This window comes from Triticum aestivum, chromosome 1D (assembly GCF_018294505.1).
Source record: "Triticum aestivum cultivar Chinese Spring chromosome 1D, IWGSC CS RefSeq v2.1, whole genome shotgun sequence".
Classification (NCBI taxonomy): domain Eukaryota; kingdom Viridiplantae; phylum Streptophyta; class Magnoliopsida; order Poales; family Poaceae; genus Triticum; species Triticum aestivum.
Window position 1 is genome coordinate 13,140,449 of NC_057796.1, and position 15,548 is coordinate 13,155,996.

The window sequence follows — 15,548 nt, forward strand, 5'->3', positions numbered from 1 at the left end:
ACTTAAGATTTATACCTGACTCCTTACCTTCATCGTTTTCCCAATCTTCAGAGTTGCGTTTAATTCTTTGCAATAAATCTCATTTGAATTCTTTCTTTTACGAAAAAATTCCATTTGAATTCAATATCCCTCTTTATAAAAAAAAACTAATACAAGAAGTATCGAGCATGGATCGATCATTACGAGAAAGCCGAGCATAAATTTTTTGAATAATAATTTCTCTTAAAAGCTCATGATTGGGGCATGAATATAACATTGACTTAAGCCTCCGCCAAGCTTGAGCGATACTTTCTCCTTCACGAGGCCAAAAATCTTATATCTTATATCTTTCTTATATTTACTAATTGAAAGCACCATACGAGTCTCCACGTTAATCCTTGAAAACTAATAAAATTAACCGTTTGATGTCGGTATTAAGTGTGCACGGCCGTTAGATGAGGTTTGCAAGAGTCCTCGCGTATTATCCCACCACCAAGAGTCCTCGCCTAATGTCCCACGTCCTCTCTCTAGCGAACAAACCAATCCAGGGATGCAGAAAACATCTTTCTTGCTGTAAAAATAAAAAAAGGAAACATATTTCTCCTGTCAAGGAAAGAGGATCTCACGTCATCAAGAGAAAAAAGGTGATTAGATCTCCCTCGGAGAGTTCTTCCTCGGTCGATCCTGCCCCGCCGAGGCACCGATGCACCTGTAGCCCGTTCCTGCTCCACGGGTGCCCATCCTCCCGTCCTTTCTCCACTCCTCACGCTGCATACGATCCAAGCAGCCTCTCTCAGACCCCTTCCTCTGCAATCTTCCAATCTGCACTGCCCTAACCATGCTGCAATCCATCTTGGCTGAGGAGAAGGATCTTACTATTACAACTTCCATGACAAACCAAATTGCAATCTAATGAAGTGGAGACTACAGAGCAACGAAGGTAGTTTTTATCAGATCAGACAGCCAGCATTGTTGGTGAAGTGCAGAGTCGAGGAACTATGCCAGACTGATTGGAGGTATGCAAGGAGCAAGAAGGGAGTAAGTTTTCGATTTTATGTTGGGCTCCTGCAGTTTGAGACTTTCTATCTAATGAGCAACTACAGCCTAGAGTTTTGTTTTGGGAATTTTGATCATGTGCTTTCTTTAATTTCAAACCTGTCTAGATACGTATTACTTGGATGGCTAAGGTTTCTAGGTGCTATATAATCCAGTTAGTCAATTCACCAAAGACATGGTGTGCATGGTGCAAGAAGGGAGTAGGTTTTCGATTTTATGTTTGTACTCCTGCAGTTTGAGACTTGGTATCTAAGGAGCAAGTACAGCCTAGAGTTTTGCTTTGGTGGTTTTTAATGATGTGGTTTCTGTAGTTTCAAACAATTATAGATATGTATGACTTGGATGGCTGAGATTCGTAGGTGCTATACAGTCCAATCAGGGGATTCAATTTTGCAAAGACGTGGACGTTCTTCCATGCAGCGAACTGAAGCACCTCTTTTGATTTTGGTGGAAAGTGGAGTTGTCTCAGAGCATTACACAGTTTGTTCAGTCTACTTCTCTCTGTTTTGTACAAACAAAAACTACCAGTTTGTTTACTTTTATGTTCACCGAATGATTCAGTATGATATGTGCTTCTTAGAAGCACAAATAATACTCTGTTCTGAGTGAATTTATTTGATTGTGTTGTTACAGACTTGGAGTGTATACATATATATGCATTCATGAGGTCAAGTACGTCACACCTTAACAATAGTTACTCGAAGCAACGGGGGAGATCAAAAAATAATGCTCAACTTAACCTATTGGTAGTTTTTCCTCATATTTGCTCTTCTTGGTTAGTTTTAATGTCGTTCCTCTGTTAAACTGATCTACTAAATAATTAAAAACATATGTGAGGTTATTTTTGTGCAGTTCGTGCATCTGGAGCTGGGATTTGCTTAGTAAGAGATCTCATGTAATTAGAATCTGATCCAGTAACACCAATATACTTCCTAGAAATTTGTGTGTGCTGACTGAATCCATGATACTAAACTGTATGTTGTTATAATAGTCATATATGTGTTATACGTACAGGTGCAGTCTTTACTAGACACGCATCGTGAATGGATAAAGTTCAGTCTCCATTTGTATCTTTGAGCAGAAAATATAACGTTGCATACATGTCCTTCCATTCTCATATAATGGGATATATATTAAATGAAATATCATGTTGTATGCTTCAGATTCAATAATCAAACTCTTTCTCTTACAGGCATGGGATGATTAAGAAGAGAACCTTTGTACATACATTATGAATGCTATCAAGTTTTCGTATGTTAGATTCAACTCAGTTGTCCTTTTGGATGACACATTTAATGCTAATTCAATTCGATGAAATAATCAAAGGTTTAGTTATGGAGTCAGTTGTATTTTTGGTCTTCTTCTATATAGAGGTATGCTTGGCTAATTTCGTGCAACAATTTATTCATGTTAGCTCTGATTTTTTATTTCAGATGAGGTCAATTGATTAATAGACAAATGTGACATCTGTCTATATACATGGTGCTACTTGAAATGTTTATACTTAAGTACAAAATGATATTCTTTTGCTGCAGGTGCGCATGTTAAACTCGGTGTCACATCAAGAATCATCTGAAATTATTTGTTAGTACACAAAATGGTTTTGGCCCGAACGGCCATAGCGGCCCCTTTCTTTTTACAAGGTTGGAATAATATTCCTCTCAGATACAATTCTACAAGAATGCCAAGATAGTGTATTGATCTTTCTATGCAAATAGGTTTAATGCTCATGGATCATGAAAGTATGCTTACAATATTACCAACTTTACCGTGATATCTTTGCTAAATTGTTCTATGATTTCCTAGCTTTTAAATAAATATTTCTTCCCAGATCATATTAGGCTGAAGCCCCACCATATGTACTGCATTTCTCAAATGGGAAACAAATAATTAGCGAATGGTTTCCTTTAGTGAACTCAGAACCATTTTCTCCATTGCATGCATACTATATATTTCATAAACAATGCAGCATAAATGTTTCTTGCTGACACAGTGAGTACCTGGTTGATCCATATTGCTCCTGTCATCTCTAACCTAGCCTGAAGTTCTTTGCATTGTACTGCCTCCATATCCTGGTTTGTTCTGCCTATCAAGTACTATTCACTCATGCAATATATATCATCATGATGGTGAAAGGAGAGCTGAAAGTCTCTGTTTGCTGCAGTTCTTCTCCCAGAATAGGCAAAGGTCTGTAGCAAAACGGACTCTCACTGCGCATGGCGCTAGGTATTACCTAACGGAAGCCCAGGCAATGAAGAGGAATAGAGGATAATCAAGTCGAGAGCCGCCGCCAAGGTAGTATAGTGGCTGGATGAGCTTCTCATCCATGCCCTGGCTGCATCCCGTGTCTCCAGGAGCAGGTATTCGCTTCATACAGTTCTATTTTGTACACGTACGTACTGGACTTCATGTTTGAATGTTAGGACAAATTATTATCCCTAATTTACTCCTTTTCGCATGATGCATGGATGCTGAGCTCATATAACTTTTGATAGCATGGATCATATGGTTAGTTGGAGGGTGCTAAGCTAAGAGAGATTTACTGATGCTTACCATGCATATAAGGCACGCACGGTGTGATATTTGTATGTATAAATATATGGTTTATGTTTAGCTTGACCCTATAGGAAACAGAATGAAACCCTATAAAAATAGTAGGAGTGGAATACATCTATTAAATCCATTATTTTCTAGACTGATTAAGTGGGGAAACAAATAAGCTACGTCTATGAATTATGCAGGAAAATTAGATTATATACATGAGTATGTTTACCATAGATCTCATGTATGCGTACATATGCATTTTCTATGTCTTACAGTGCAGTATTTTCAAACTCTTCATCTATGAGTGAACTACAAATCCAAGTTGTCTACCTTACATTAGTGTAAAAAAGTGGATCTCATCGGAAGAGGAAAACAAGTCATCTTTTTTGTATTATCTCTAGAAGACTAGAATAGTTTTATGGATTTTTTGTATATCACCAAGATAAAATATAGGTCATCCTTTCATCCTGATAGAACATATAGGTATCTCCAATTCATATCTTTTGGAATAAACAACAAAAGTTAGTCCTAAAAAGTTAAGAAAATGTGTTAGAAGTGGGGATGTTAAGATCAATATGTCGCAGAGTTTTAAGATAAGATTATATCCTATTTTCACTGCAAAAGGTACAAACAAATACTAGAATAGAGCAAAGAAAAGGTGATTACTGTTTTCTCCAACCTCAGCCACCTGTACGCATGAATATTGTTTAAACTACATGGTATTTCTTTGGATTTATAACATCGAGGTTAGGACAATACAAAATATGCACTGTATTTCTCATATACACAACTATGTCGCCGATAAATACATATAAAGTTCAGTCATGTTGTTACATATCTTATGCATTTAAATTTGCATGACAGAACTTTCTCACAAATTGATCCAAGGGATAACATTATTTTACGCTAGATGCCTAACAATGAAATTGTTAGATATTTTAAAAATACTTTTTTCTAATCTTATTTTTTTCCATTTGTAAGTCATGTGGAGTTCTACATACAATTTATGTCAATTTTCACTTGCCTAAAAAGCTAGAACACATGAAAAGCCAACAGCTCATCTGGTGGACAGTGTTTTGTATTAGTGGTAGTCCGATTATTACATGCCTATATGGAGTTTGACTACGTTGGCAAGTGATTGGCATGTGGTTTTTGCACAGACATATCTGGAGTTCAACTAACTAATCACGAACTAAAATATCACACAACTCAGATGTTCGAGTTGTAAGTACATTAAATTTTCATGAATAAGTACACATTTTGACCCATATGAAAATAAACAAAAAAAAAGCTTTCAATATAAAATTATTTTTAGAGCACCCAAATTACTTTTGTTGGGGACATAGAAATTTATTTGGACAAAAGATCTACAAGCATGTTCAAGACTCAAAGATGCAAAAGACGAATTGTTAATGTTTTTGCACGTTTTAATATTTTCTAGATTTCAGTGTCCATCCCTGGTGTAGGAGCCAAAGCTCCTCTTTCTGCAAAAACTGTGTTTTTGATTTAGAGCCAATAATTTCACGACCACTCCCTTCATGTTGAATAGAAACGAATTTACCATTTTATGATATCCAATATACACTAACTATGCATGAATCCATTCTATTTTTTGGGGAATATATGTACAGTAAAACTAGCTAGGTTCAAACCCTCATAACCTTGAATATGTGTCATTCTTTCTTCTCAATTAGTTGGGCACATGGTTCCTAATAAATGTTCCTTGAAATGTTCTATTTTTCATTTTCCAGCTTTATGGTCCAATGGTGGCTATCTTCATTTATTCTAATTCATGTAATCCATGATGAGTTGGGATATGTTCAAAATTGTATTTCAAATCAACATACATTTCTAATTCCTACTACATTATCATAGAAAGTTTATGTTTTTAATAATTTGTTTTCAAAATCACTAGCCCGTGCAGATGCACGGGTTAATGACTAGTTATATATATAATTCCGATCATGATGAACCAGATGCATAGGATAAAACTTCTGATGAAATTCCAATTTCTATCGGTTGTAGTTCCATGATCCAATATCATCACATAGCCTATACCATGTCAATGCCTTTCCCTTCAAAGATAAAGGGAAAATTTTCTTCTTGACAACATCCTCAGGCAAACCTGCAAGCTTAAATAATCCACAAACTTCATCCACATATATTAGGTGCATATCAGGATGTAATGTTCCATCTCTTGTATAGGGATTAGCCAGCAGTTTCTCTATCATACCTGAAGGAATTTCATAATGAATATTTTCAGTAGGTGCAGTAGGTTGAGGAGAAACTCTTTGCTCTTCCGGTTGAGGTGAAGATGCCCCGAACAAGCCCCTCAAAGGATTACTTTCCATAGTAACAAGTGACAGTAAATTTCAGCACAATATAAATATTTCCTTACCAAATTCCACTTAGCAAAGGCGCTTCACTCCCCGGCAACATCGCCAAAAAAGATTCTTGATGACCCACAAGTATAGGGGATATATCGTAGTCCTTTCGATAAGTAAGAGTGTCAAACCCAACGAGGACCAGAAGGAAATGACAAGCGGTTTTCAGCAAGGTATTCTTTGCAAGCACTGAAATTATCGGTAACAGATAGTTGTGTGATAAGATTATCCATAACGGGTAACAAGTAAAAAAGTAACTAAGGTGCAGCAAGGTGGCCCAATTCTTTTTGTAGCAAAGGACAAGCCTGGACGAACTCTTATATAAAGCAAAGCGCTCTCGAGGACACATGGGATTTACTGTCAAGCTACTTTTCATCATGCTCATATGATTCGCATTCGTTACTTTGATAATTTGATATGTGGGTGGACCGGTGCTTGGGTGCTGCCCTTCCTTGGACAAGCCTCCCACTTATGATTAACCCCTCTCGCAAGCATCCGCAACTATGAAATAAGAATTAAGATAAATCTAACCATAGCATGAAATATATAGATCCAAATCAGCCCCTTACGTAGCAACGCATAAACTAGGGTTTAAGCTTCTGTCACTCTAGCAACCCATCATCTACTTATTACTTCCCAATACCTTCCCCTAGGCCCAAATCATGGTGAAGTGTCATGTAGTCGAGGTTCACATAACACCACTAGAGGAAATACAACATACATCTCATCAAAATATCGAACGAATACCAAATTCACATGATTACTTATAACAAGACTTCTCCCATGTCCTTAGGAACAAACGTAAATACTCACAAAGCGTATTCATGTTCAAAATCAGAGGAGTATTAATTATCATTAAGGATCTGAAGATACGATCATCCAACGAATAAACCAACTAGCATCAACTACAAGGAGTAATCAACACTACTAGCAACCCACAGGTACCAATCTGAGGTTTTGAGACAAAGATCATATACAAGATATGAACTAGGGTTTGAGAGGAGATGGTGCTGGTGAATATGTTGATGGAGATTGACACCCTCTCGATGAGAGGATTGTTGGTGATGATGATGGCTTCGATTTCCCCCTCCGGGAGGGATGTTTCCCCGGCAGAATAGCTCCGCTGGAGCCCTAGATTGGTTCTGCCCAGGTTCCGCCTCGAGACGGCGACGCTTCGTCCCGAAAGCTTCCTTCTTATTTTTTTTCCACGTCAAAACACCATATTGCAGAAGATGAGCATCGGGGGTCTGCCAGGTGGCCCATAAGGTAGGGGGGCGCGCCCTCCACCCATGTGGATGGCAGGTGCCCCCCCCCTCTGGTGCTTTATTCGCCCAATATTTTTATTAATTCCAAAATGACTCTCTGTGAAGTTTCAGGACTTTTGGAGTTGTGCAAAATAGGTATCTAATATTTGTTCATTTTCCAGTGCAGAATTCCAACTGCCGGCATTCTCCCTCTTTATGTAAACCTTGTAAAATAAGAGAAAAAAGGCATAAGTATTGTGCCATAATGTGTAATAACAGCCCATAATGCAATAAATATCAATATAAAAGCTTGATGCAAAATGGGCGTATCACCAGGTCGAAACATATCTTGGGCCTTAGTTGGCCCACTGATATCATCACTACTAGGAAATACCTTATAGATAGAAGCTTAGCAGTAGCGAGGGGTATATGGGCCGCGCTGCTGCTAATTAGTAGTAGCGCGGGGTATAAACCCACTCTACTACTAAGTTGATAGTAGTAGCGTGGGGTATAAATCCCACGCTACTACTAAGCGATTCCCACCGTACCCCCGGGATCGGCCATAGTAGTAGCGCGGGGTATAAATCCCACGCTACTACTAAGTTGAGAGTAGTAGCGTGGGTTATAAGGCCTACCCTACTACTAAGTAGACCACCCGGACATGCTATAGTTGTAGCGCAAGTGAAACCTTCCGCGCTACTATTTTGTCGCTGGCTGCGCTGTAACTACAACTGTGTACTTATAAAATGCCAATGCGTCCCGTCGCCCCGATCTCTCCCTCCCCCACATCTTATCCCTATCTGGCCTCTGCATCCTCATCCTCCCCCACCACTGGATCCGGCCACAGCCAAGGTTTCCTCTCACCCACCTTAGAGCGGCGAGGTACGCTACTTCTCCACCCGTCGGCGAGGTGCGGACGCCGGCCGCTGGCTGACGCGGGGGTCGTGTCGTTCCTTGTGCAGGAGCTCACGGTGACCTACACGTCCGCTAACGGCGAGGACACGGCTGACACGCTAGTCAGCATCTCCCTCCCCGCAGCTCATGTGATCCCCCGTCCCGGTTGTCTCCCATCCGGCCTGAGCCCCCTCTTCTTCCGGTCTCACTCTTCTTCATGCTCCATGACAGAAAAATTAACAAGGGATCCCATGTTTTTTTGTTGTAGATCTCGTCCTACCTAGCTTGGATCCATGGACGGAGAGTGGATCTGACAACTTCGATACCGGCGGCTGCGGCTCATCTCCAACCCAATGCACCGTGTACTAGTTAATGCAAGTGATCAATTGATGTTTGGAGCTTATACATCTCAAAAGCAAACATTTGTGTTGTCTGTCCAGTTAATTAAGATGTTGATTGAATTGTATACATCTCAAAAGCATAAATTGGAATTTGTGGATTTAAAAAAAATCCTAATTAGTTAGTAGTAGCGCGGGGCAGCATCCTGCGCTGCTGCTATTAGCAGTAGCGCGTGTGCATCCCATGCTACTACTATCACAACTAGCTGTAGCACGGGGTAAAAAACGCGCTACTGCTAAAATTTAGCTGTAGCGTCTTTGCAGTAGCGCGGGCACCAGCACTACTGATAGCCAAAATATCCACGCTACTAATAGCCTTCTTCCTAGTAGTGCATGGACCTTTAAGAGACCGAAAGCTTAGTAGAGGCATCAACGGGCCGAATTATACGACATGCCTTTAACAGTCCCAAAATCACGTTGGGCTGAACTGTTGCCACCTTGATCACGGGTCGTTAGTAGGCCGGATGTCACGTCGGACCATATATGGCCCATGGGCAGCACGGGCCATTCCCAGGCCGAAAGACACACCGGGCTGAAACGAGCCCATGTCTACATCGGGCCTCTAACAGGCCAAAATGTCACTGGGCCGTAATTGGGCCCAAATACTCGGCGAACAATTAAAGGGCCAGATCTGCCTTTGGGCCATAAATGGGCCATGTTTAAGGAGGCCGTTAGTGGGATGGCCCACTAGTACCTGATTAAATACTACGGGCCTTTGACTGGGCCGGCCTTCTTAACCTATATGGGCCTCTATTGGGCCCTTCCACGTGTCGACATATCATAGGAACGTCTTCTCCATTGGATGGACGACATCTGGCCCACTGAGGAGCCGACACGTGTTTCCACCGACCAATGATGATTTTACACGTGGAAAATCCCCATTGGTCCGGGCTGTTAACGGGTTATCGGATCCAAACCGGATCCCGATAGCTTAATAGCAACCCGTTACGGTGGATGCCACGTGTCGGTTACCCTTGACGAAAGCACTTTCATGACGCGCCATTTATCGTCATGGAAGCGGACACTTCCGTGATGATAATTTTGGTATTGTCATGGAACACTTCTACGACAACACAGGTATGACTATCTTGATTCTGTCATAAAATCATCATGGATGTATATGCATGACAGAAAACGTGACCTACTGTGACAAACACGGAAGTGTCCGCTTCCATTTATCGTCATGGAAGCGAACACTTCCGTGATGATAATTTTGGTATTGTCATGGAACACTTCTACGACAACACAGGTATGACTATCTTGATTCTGTCATAAAATCATCATGGATGTACATGCATGACAGAAAACGTGACCTACTGTGACAAACACGTATTATCACGGAAGTTGTTTTTTCTGTAGTGGTGCGCCAAGGCTACCAGGTTGGATGAGGAAGTCGACGATGACGTTGAGGATGAAGCTTCGGAGTCCAGTAGCGAAGTCGAGGAAGTTGACATGGACCCATTCGCCTTGGTCAAACGAACTAGGGGTGAGGGGACCATGGGGTCCGGAGCTGTCGATCAAAACCCTCACGAGGAAACCGGGTGGAAAAATGCCAGAAGATACGCTAGGATCTGCCGAGCAGCTCGACCACTCAACCAACCCCTGCAGTTCAAGTCCCAGTCGTCGCTCGCCCACTAATTCTCCGTACTGTTGGGGTCACCTCAGAAGACTTGTACTGTAACTACTTTCCAATAGACGTGGTAGACTTGCCTTTGGTCATTTTCCATCAATTTGTCTTGCATGCCACATCGCGAAATGGGGGCCGACCTGGCACGTGCCTCAGCAAACAATCTGGTTGTGACACTTGCAACAAGCCCCTGTATGGGGGCCCTGATAGTGTCGTCGGTCTCCAAAGCTTCTCTACCTCCTCAGCCCGACATCACCTCAATCTTTGCAGCGGCAGAGGTGGATGAGAATGAAGAAGCCTACCAAGCTGCTCCCAAGGATGTAGCTCCACTTCAAGAAGTCTACCTGCTGCTCCAGTAGCCGACGAAGGCCATCCATGGGCTTCTGGTGTAGAAAACTAGGAGACTAAGAATGAAGAAGGTGTTGAGATGGTCAATTCCTCGGGCCCCGCAACGCAAGAGCACCCAACGCCGCCACCATCATTTGTCGTCGAGCTATCTTAGTTCCTGATACGTCTCCGTCGTATCTCCTTTCCAAACACTTCTGCTCTTGTTTTGGACTCTAATTTGCATGATTTGAATGGAACTAACCCGGACTGACCTATTTTTAGCAGAATTGCCATGGTGTCGTTTTTGTACAGACATAAAAGTTCACGGATTGAGCTGAAAATTTAAGGAGAATTATTTCAGAATATACAAAAAATATTAGCGGAAGAAAATACCGAAGGGTAGCCACTAGGGCGCCACAATCCCAGGGGTGCGCCACCCCCCAGGGCGCGCCCTACAGGCTTGTGGGCCCCTGGCAACTCCCGCAACCCTATCTCCAACTCCGTAAAATACCTATTCGCCAAGAAAAAAACAGAGAGAAGGAATCATCGCGTTTTACCATTCGGAGCCGCCGCCACCTCCTATTGTTCGTCGGGAGGACCGATCTGGAGTCTGTTTTGGGCTCCGGAGAGGGGTGTTCGTCGCCATCGTCATCACAAATCCTTCCTCATCACCAATTGCATGATACTCACCATCGGGTGTGAGTAATTCCTTGGTAGGCTTGATGGACGGTGATGGGTTGGATGAGATTTATCATGTAGTCGGGTTAGTTTTGTTAGGGCTTGATTGCTAGTGTCCACTATGTTCAGATATTGATGTTGCTGTGACTTTGCTATGCTTAATGCTTGTCACTAGGGCTCAAGTGCCATGATTTCAGATCTGAACCCTTTATGTTTTCATAAATATATTTGTGTTCTTGATCCTACCATGCAAGTTATACGCACCTATTACGTGTTATGATCCGCATACCCCAAGGTGACAGTAATTGGTATTCTTTCTGGTGATTACCGTGATTTGAGGAGTTCGTGTATTCACTATGTGTTAATGCTTTGTTTCAGTTCTCTATTAAAAGGAGGCCTTAATATCCCTTAGTTTCCTTATGGACCCCGCTACCACGGGAGAGGGTAGGACAAAAGATGTTATGCAAGTCTTTTCATAAGCTCATATGACTATTTACGCAATACATGCCTACATTATATTGATGAATTGCAGTTAATTCTGTGTCTCCCTATGCTACTTCTTGAGCTTGCATCGGTTTTTCCCTTGAAGAGGAAAGGGTGATGCAGCAAAGTAGATATAAATATTTCCCTCTGTTAAAACCAAGGTGTCAATCCAATAGGAGGTACAAGAAAGTCTTCAATGGTATCACCTACAAGCAAGGTCTTCTCAGAGTGAATGAGCTGATGCGTTTTCGCCCTCGGCGTGGAGGTGATTTTTAATATGCAGTACAATTCCCACAAAGCAGTATAGCCAATAGCCCTGAAGGTGTAGATTGGCACAAGATTCAGTCTACACCATGAGTCATGTAGCATAACTTAGCAATTGTGCGCACTGCAGCTCCCTGAGATTGAGGTCGGTTTGAAGAGCCGACATCGACCACCCAGGAAGAAGCTCAGATGACCGCCGCCCAACTTTCTAAAGGACAAGAGGCATGCAAGGTTGCACAAGAACTGTCCTGTTCCAGCAGGAACTCGAGAAGAGCCGGTCTACGTGTGAAGGCTGAGAAGGCCGGGGCTGGACGAAGAGCTAAAGAAAGTACATGCCAGCTTTAGTGAAGCCAACGTATATCGGCGCAACGCATAACAAGAAGTTAGGCAGGCCAGAGAAACTATAGCCGGTAAGCCCTATCTTGTCTAATGCCGGTCCGACACTCGAGATGCGGTGCTAACCCAACTTTGGCGTGACGCCGAAATTTTCGCCGTTCTCCCGCAAAGCTCTACCAGTGCCCACTAGTCCTACCAAGGACTTTACGATCCTGAGGAGGGAGAACTTTGAACCTTCTGGGCTCAGTTCCTAAATAGCAGACGGCTAGTAATCCTGTCCAACAAGATGAAGTAGATCGTCGAGCTGATGGTGCTTGCAAGGCCGGCCCTGTAGGCCATATTCTTCACGTTGTAGCCGCTCCCATGACTGTGGAGTGGAAGTCTTCGGCTGCTTGGGAAGGAGCTTACCAAGCTTGAGCAACGTTGAAGACCCACTACCCCGACCTTAAACTCGCCCCTATCATGGCAGCGAACCCAAAAGGATCTGATGGGCGAGACGTATAACTGGAGTCTTTTTTCGACTCCGTTTTGGAGTACGCCAGAACAACCTACGAGGACCGCAACCTGGATGAATTCATCGAGTAGATTAGGATTACGTTAAGCTCGGAATGTTGAGGTAGTAATGTAAAATCATTATGCTTGAATTAAGTCAAGTCTTTTGCCAAGCTAATTGGTCTTAAAATTAATCTGTGCTTCTATTGTGCCTTTAAAATTTTCTACTTACGAGCTTCCATATTGCGCCTGTTTCCACACGCGTAGGAGGGCCCACCGCAACACCTGGCGTGTTTGCTACCCACCAGGTACCCCGTCCCGTCTAACCCTGACACAGACGACCGACAGATCTAACCCTTTGACTTTCACCAGACGGGGTTTGAGCGATGGACCTTTTCACCCGCTTGTCGTAGCCCAGCCCATAGCTACACCCCCGAACACGGTCCCGGCCCAACCCACCCAAAGATTCCCTCCGTGTCGGCCCGACGTGGCCGTTTCCCCCTCCGTGACGTGGCGGCAGCGACGCCCGTGAGGGGGGGGGCACACCTTCGGAGCCGCGTGGCGGGTGCTTAATCCTGCCACCACGCTTCCTCACGCGTAGGAGGGCCCACCGCAAGACCTGGCGGCCTACCCCAGGTACCCCGTCCCGTCTAACCAGATTCCCTTCGTGTCGACCTGGGGGCAATCGATATATAATTGAGGTATGTTTTTGTTTAGATAAGGCACATTTAAGTTAATCAAATTAGTTTTAAAAAATAAATAAGAGAAAACAAATAAAATAGGAAAAAATTAGCACAAATATATGCCGACGACAGCTAAGCCCACGGATCGACGAAGCCGTGGATTGATGACATGGCATAGGACGCGGATCGATGACATGGCAGAGGCCATCGGCCAGGCCTATGCTGACGGCAAGGCCGTCGGCATACCTCTGCCACCCCAGGCCCTCGGCATACCTCTGCCACCCCACGGACCGACAGGGGCTCGGATCGATGACGTGGCAGGCGTCGCGGATCGGTGACGTGGACAACTCCTACGCCGACGGCCTTGCCGTCGGCATAGCTATGCCTACGGCCGCCGTCAGGTCCGTCGGCGTAGATATGACGGCGTCAAACTCCCGTCAGAGGAAGGCTCGGCGGGCCCACATCTATGCCGACGGTGCTACTATGCCGACAGCCACTGTAGGCAATTATCACGATATGCCGATGGCCTATATTCGCTGACGGCCACCAATTATACTGTTGGGGTTCCTTTACAGTCTTTCTGTCAAAAAAAAAAATTCGCTGACGGCCACCGTAGACATACCTCCAGGTACGCCGACGGCTTATCTGCACCAACGGCTTCGCCTGGGCCATCGGCATACCTCCATGTATGCCGATGAGGGCCTCGGCATAGATTAGGCCGTTCGCAATTAGGTAAATTCTGGTAGTGTTCCTCAACTTACCTGAAATCAGGCACAACCATTTGGTATTTTGGGGCATCAATTTTTGTGTACGCAGTCCCTTCTCTCACACGATTCTTCCTTCCTTTGATTTGTTCCTTTCTTCTCAGGTTATTGTCTGTTTTTGCCTGCTGATCTGTAGTGAATCACAAAGGAAATTGCATGTGCATTGAACATCCCTAGAACTTGACGTCTACTGGTAGTATCTCAACGTGTTTGAATTTGGGTTTTGGCTGCCCAAACGCTTTGAAAGTTCAGTGGTAATATATATTTTACCAATTATACTGTATATGTACAATGACAACCGTTGTATATTTTTGGTCAGTTATTGAGCTTCAGTCAAGTTTACTGTCTTGGTTAGTTAGTCTTTTTTATTTCTTCTGTTTTTCAGTTATTTGTATGATATATGTCAGTTTGTTTTAAGATCACCATTTGCGTGCATGGTTGATCAACTTCATTTTGCGTTTTTTTGACTTAACAAAGTTGCAGTGAATTTTTTTAAAAGTGGATTCTAGTGTATGACAGGAATGCATGTTGCTTGGGTTAAATTTCAGTATTTTTTATCAGTGATCCTGCTAGTTTCTGCCAAGTTAAATCGAGGATTTTATAAAACATCACCATCCTCCATTTATGGTCTTCATTTTCCGAATCCTCATTTTCTTAAATTTTCCTTAGGTGATAACTGAGTACCAATGGTTTTTATAAAACATTTTTGAGTGAAGCCGCCATTTATTTCATTTTCTCTGATTTTTCAGTTTTATAAATTTTTCTACATTTTCCCATAGGGGAAAAACAAGATGTTTCTTCTTCAATCTTATTTTTGAGTTATCTACATTTTTCCTTAGTGGGTAATTTGCCACTAGGACTTGTTTACCCATGAATGAGAAATGGAAATTTACAGTCATTCAAGTTTTTTTTTCAGTTTTTGTTTTGTAGTCTTATACATTTTTCTCTATGTAAAATATGCACACAGTAGTGGGTTATTTCACTGAATTTCAGTTTTTATTCACAACATGGGGAAATTTCAGTATGGGGAATTTTTTTCACCAAGTGATTTTTCATTTACCAAGTCTAGTGTGGGAACCCGTAGGTGTTGTATTCAGTTAATAGTTTTTGTTTCAGTATTAGGTGTCATTTTCAGTTTTTGTTTCAATCACGTTCAGACATTTTCATTTAGTCACTTTGAGTCTTCTTCAGACATTTTCGTTTAGTAACTTTCAGTTCTTCTTTCTAGGTAAAATATGCACACAGTAAGGTGGCTCTGAATTTCTGTTTTTATTCACGACGTGAACATGGGGAACTTTTAGTTCGAAAGATTTTCCAGTAGGGTGGTGGAAAGGCTTGGACTGGGGGGCCGGGTGGAGGTCGGGGGCTAACCCAGCCTGCTAACCGGGTGGAGAG